This window comes from Oryctolagus cuniculus, chromosome 10 (genome assembly GCF_964237555.1).
Source record: "Oryctolagus cuniculus chromosome 10, mOryCun1.1, whole genome shotgun sequence".
Taxonomy (NCBI): domain Eukaryota; kingdom Metazoa; phylum Chordata; class Mammalia; order Lagomorpha; family Leporidae; genus Oryctolagus; species Oryctolagus cuniculus.
In genome coordinates this window covers 72414897-72421187 of record NC_091441.1, presented here as the reverse complement: position 1 = coordinate 72421187, position 6291 = coordinate 72414897, and positions in this window count along the sequence as shown.

Below are 6291 nucleotides of genomic sequence, written 5' to 3'. Positions count from 1 at the left end.
ATTTTTCTAGTGTAAAGTTACTTCCCAGGGCTGGCATTGTGGGCATTGTGGATAAAGCTTCTGCCTGTGACACTGGCATCCCATATGGACACCGTTTGAGCCCTGGCTCCTCCACTTCCAATACATCTCCCTGCTAATTTGCCTAGGAAAAACAGCAAAAGACAGTCGAAGTGCTGGGGACCCTACAGTCATGTGGAAGACCCAGAAGAAGCTCCTGGCTCTGGCTTCAGCCTGGCCCAGTCCTGGCCATTGCAACCATTTGGGGAGTAAACCAGCAGATGGAAAATCAATCAATCAATCTCTCTCTCTGTCACTCTCTCCCTGTAAAAACTCTGCATTTCAAATAAATAAAATAAATTTTAAAAAGGTTACTTCTCTCTGCACTAAACAGTTAGGTTTTGTTCACACAAGTTGCTATAGATGCAAAGGGAAAGTTACATAAGCAGTCTCTAGGGCACAAATGGATTTTATGATTTGACACTTATTTGCTGGCTATTTGGAATTCTTCATTTTCCCAGAAATGATGTGGCAAATAGTGGCTAAGTTTATCAAACTCTACTATGCCCCTTACATCCTATATTTCTATCATGTTAGTGCTGATTTGTTGTCTACTATTTCCATGGAGAAATGCTCTGGCTTCTGGAACCTAAGAATGCATAATAGAATACAAGTGTTTCCCCAGTACCACAGACTCCCTAGCATCCCACCAGTTTATGGCTGCTGATGAAGACTGTTCCAGTAAGAGAAAGCTAGAAAGTATTATTATTGTCAACTTGTTCATAAAGTATGTTCATAGGTCTTTTTATGTTTCTGATTTTAATATAGACAAGTACAGATATGTTTTAAATAACATCCAAAATTTAGGAATTGGCTCAAGCTGCTTCAGTCCACAATCCATGTTTTTAAGAGAGGTTTAGAACAAGTGAACATTATATTCTCTTAGTTTTGATTCATTCAAATCCCCCTTGAGGAAAAAGACAAAACTCCCTGCTCTTTGTACTAATGTCTCATATTTGTCTTTCATAGACTGATCTCTATGGAGTAGAATTGTACAAAGAAATTAAATTTAAATAATGACAGACTGATGAGGGCCACTTCCTGGTGGGGGGCTTGGTTCTTATGGCACATCTATCTCACTACATAGGCTCTGTTAATTCTTGAGAGATGTGTACTAGAAGTATAAATCTCAATAGATATGTATGATAAAGTATTCAATACTTGCCTCTGGATTTTGATTCCAGCTGCCTTCTAATTCAGACCCTAGAAGGCAACAGTGATGGCTCAAATAATTGAATCTCTGATACTCTCATAGTCAGACTGCAACTGAGTTTTGGGCTTTTGGCTTCCACCTGTCTCAGTCCTGACATTGTGGGTATTTGGGGAGTGAAGCAGCAGGTGGAATCTGTCTCCTGTCTGTCTCTTTCAAATAATTTTTTTAAAATACACTCCACTCTTAGCCTGTTTATATTAAATTAAAAAATGTACCCTTTGAAGTTTCTAGATCAGCCCTTCAATTCATTGACACCTCTCATATTTTTAAGCAAGTATTTTAATTATCTATTAAAATTATTTAACTGCTAATTTAAAGTTAATATTTCTTCACACAGTGTTTCCCCACAAAGGTAGTCAAGTTAGTACCTTCATCTGAATTTAAAATAAGCTGATACAATGTATTTTGTGCTAGTCTTTTGATAATATTCAAACCACTTCACTTTACTCATTGGGTATAGGAAGCAAAATCCAGAAAATAGTATCAAGTTCTATTACTGTCAGTTTCATTCATTCCACAATGATAGTTAATAGACAATTCACTTCACTCAGAATAAGTAATACTTAAGAGTCAATTACTATATCATCTGCAGAAATTTTAACTGTTAATCTTACTGAGTTGCCTTGTATGTGATGAATCATTTTTTTCTCTTGCTGCTTTCAAAATTTTCTGTCTATAGCTTTTTTTAGGTACATAGAAACTTTTTTTTCACTTTTATTTAATAAATATAAATTTCCAAAGTACAACTTTTGGATTATAGTGGGTTTTTCCCCCCATAACCTCCCTCCCACCCTCAACCATCACATCTCCCACTCCCTCTCCCATCCCATTCATATCAAGATTCATTTTCAGTTATCTTTATATAAAGAACATCAATTTAATATTTAATAAGTAAAGATTTCAACAGTTTGCTCCCACACAGAAACACATGGTATAAAGTACTGTTTGAGTACTAGTTATGCCATTAATTCACATAGTACAACACATTAAGGACAGAGATCCTACATAGGGAGTAAGTGCACAGTGACTCCTGTTGTTGATTTAACAATTGACACTCTTATTTATGATGTCAGTAATCACCCGAGGCTCTTGTCATGAGCTGCCAAGGCAATGGAAGCAATATCCAAGACATTCAATATAATTTCTCTTCCATATTTTACCTAAATAGATGATTTTTCTGAAAGAAAGCTAAAAGTAAGAGAAAAAGATATACCTTGCTAACAGAAATCAAAGAAAAAAGAGTCAAAATACCAATAATGAAGTGAAACAGACTTCAGAGAAAAGAATGTAACTAGGGAGAAGATCATGTACGATATTCTAGGCCATAATATAAGAACAAAACATATGAATTCTATAACAGTTAAATAAATTAATTGATTTACATAATTTAATGAAATAAATTAAATAAAAGAAGACATGTAAGTATGTCCTATGACTACAACTAAATTTTATTAGAAATTAATAAGAGAAAGCATGTAGGGATAGCAAAAAACATTTGGAAATAAAATAACAAACTCCTTAATAATTAATGGATGAAAAGAAGAAGCTGGGAAATTAACAGCTGTTTAAAAAAATGAAAGTGGATCGGATCAGCGCAATGTGCCGGCCACAGCATGCTGGCCACAGCGGACATTGGAGGGTGAACCAATGGCAAAAGGAAGACCTTTCTCTCTGTCTCTCTCTCATTGTCCACTTTGCCTGTCAAAAAAAAAATTAAAGTGGAAATATATCCAAAAGGTGGGCTGTAATACAAAAGCAGTACATCAGCAAGAAATTCAGAATTTTTTTTTTTGACAAGCAGAGTTAAACAGTGAGAGAGAGACAGAGAGAAAGGTCTTCCCTTTCTGTTGGTTCACCCCCCAAATGGCCGCTATGGCTGGCGTGCTGTGCCAATCTAAAGCCAGGAGCCATGTGCTTCCTCCTGGTCTCCCATGCGGGTGCAGGGCCCAAGCACATGGGCCATCCTCCACTGCCTTCCTGGGCCATAGCAGAGAGCTGGACTGGAAGAGGAGCAACCGGGACAGAACTAGTTTTACTGTTAATTCTCATAGTACAGCTCCTTAAGGACAGAAGTCCTACATGGGGAGAAAGTGCACAGTGACTCCTGTTGTTGATTTAACAATTGACACTCTTATTTATGATGTCAGTGAACATCCCAGGCTCTTGTCATGAGCTGCCAAGGCTATTGAAGCTTTTTGAGTACACAAAAATCTGACGTTATTTAGACAGGGCCATAATCAAAGTGGAAGTTCTCTCCTCCCTTCAGAGAAACTTACCTCCTTCTTTCCACTGGATCTCACTCATAGAGATCTTTCATGTAAGTCATTTTCTGCCCCAGTGTCTTGGCTTTCCATGCCTGAAATACTCTCATAGGCTTTTTAGCTGGATCCAAATGCCTTAAGGGCTGATTATGAGGCCACAGTGCTGTTTAGGGCATTTGTCATTCTATGAGTCTGCTGTGTGTCCTGTTTCCTACGTTGGATCATTCTCTCCTTTTTAATTCTATCAGTTATTATTAGCAGATTCTTGGTCTTATTTATGTGATCCTTTTGACACTTATTCCTATCTTTATGATCAGTTATGAACTTAAACTTACCACTTTAACTAGTAAGATGATATTGGTATCTGCCAACTTAATGGGATTTGGAGTCCCATGTCAAGTTTTTAGCTTTACCATTAGGGGTAGGTCCTAGGGAACATGTCTAAACTGTACACCTCCTCCCTCTGTTACTCCCACACCTATTTTTAACAAGGATCAGTTTTCAATTAGATTTAAACACCTATGAATAAATCTGTAACAACTATATTTAAAGAGAATAAAAGTAAAATCCATGAGAAATTTTAAGAACCTAGAAAAGGAAGAGCAAACGAAACCCAGCATAAGCAGAAAAAGAGAGCAAAAATGTAAACTGAATACCAGAAAACAACAGAGAAAATCAATGAAACCAACAACATATTATGTAAGAGAAAGCTATAAAATTGATTTTCAAATTCTAACGAGATTAATCAGGAATGAGAAGAAAAATACCAATTGCAGATATTAGAAAGGTGACATGATCATAGTTCTTAAGAGTGTTTACAAAAATGAAACATTATATGCATTTTCAGGCCAATGAATTCACTAATTTTGATAAAAATATGTGAGTTTCTTTAAATACACAAATTACCAAAGCTTAGTCAATAACAAATGCATAACCTGAATATCCCTATATCTACTAAATGAATACAAATTGTAGTTACAAAACCTTCACACAAAACAATCCAAATGACTTCAATGGTAAATATCACCAAATGTTTAAAAGAACAGTAATATCAATTCTACATGAACACTTTTTTTAACTTTTATTTAGTAAATATAAATTTCCAAAGTACAGCTTATGGCTTGCAATGGCTTTTTCCCCTCCATAAATTCCTTCCCACCTGCAACCCTCCCATCTCCCAATCCCTCTCCCATTCCATTCATTTCAAGATTCATTTTCAATTATTTTTATATACAGAAAATCAATTTAAAATATATTAAGTAAAGATTTCATCCGTTTGCCCCCACACAGAACAAAGTGCCAAATACTGTTTGAGCACTAGTCATATCATTAATTCACATTGAACTACACATTAAGGACAGAGATCCTACATGGGAAGTAAGTGCACAGTGACCCCTGTTGTTGACTTAACAAATTGACACACTTGTATAAGGTGTCAGCAATCTCTTCTGGCTCTACTCATGAGTTGCCAAGGCTATGGAAGCCCCCTGAGTTCGCCAACTTTGATCTTATTTCAACAAGGCCATAGTTAAAGTGGAAGTTCTCTCCCGCCTTCAGAGAAAGGTACCTCCTTCTTTGATGGCCCGTTCATTCCACTGGGATCTCACTCACAGAGACCTTTCACTTAGATTTTTTTTTTTTTTTTGCCAGAGTGTCTTGGCTTTCCATGCTGAAAATACTCTCATGGGCTCTTCAGCCTGATCTGAATGCCTTAAAGGCTGGTTCTGAGGCTAGAGTGCTGTTTAGGACATCTGCCATTCTATGAGTCTGCTGTGTATCCCACTTCTCATGTTGGATCATTCTCTCCCTTTTTTATTCTATCAGTTAGTATTAGCAGACACTAGTCTTGTTTATGTGATCCCTTTGACTCTTACACCTATCATTATGGTCTATTGTGACCTGAAAATTGATCCCTGGGACTAGTGAGATGGCATTGGTACATGCCACCTTCATGGGATTCTACTGGAATCCGCTGACACATTTCTAACTCCACCACTTGGGGCAAGTCAGCTTGAGCAGGTCCCAAATTGTACATCCATGTTGAGTGGATTTTTGTGTAAGGTGTAAGGTAGGGGTCTTGCTTCATGCTTCTGCACGTGGAAATCCAGTTTTCCCAGCACCATTTATTGAATAGACTGCCCTTACTCCAGGAATTGGTTTTGGATCCTTGATCAAATGTAAGTTGGGTGTAGATGTTTGGGTTGATTTCTGGTGTTTCAATTCTGTTCCATTGGTCTATCCATCTGTTTCTGTACCAGTACCATGCTGTTTTGATTACAGCTGCCCTGTAGTATGTCCTGAAATCTGGTATTGTGATGCCTCTGGCTTTGTTTTTTGTGGTGGAATGAGGCCATGCCAAGGTGACCACTGGCAAGTGAGTGTCAGTTACTCAGAATGGCTTTGAAATCCACCTGGCAACAGAGCCTGCCTGGCAACAGGCTGTGATTGGTTGGGGCATAGACCGCCCGTTGACCAGATTGGCTGGTCTTGGCTATATAAGACATAGTTACAACTGTAATAAACGAGTCTGGGGGCTGCTCACCTCAAGCCTGCTTTCACTGACTCCCAGGTTCTGTGTGGTGACTCCACACCTCTTGCCCCCACTATGCTGCTCCTCTCAGAAACGAATCCACTGCAACATTGTTGAGAAATCAACGGCAATATCTGGCACGCCAACGTTACTGAGAGAAAGACAGCATGTCAGATTCAGCGAGGTCCCCCCTGGATTTCGGCAAGAAGGCCCCTCAGTATTTTGTATGC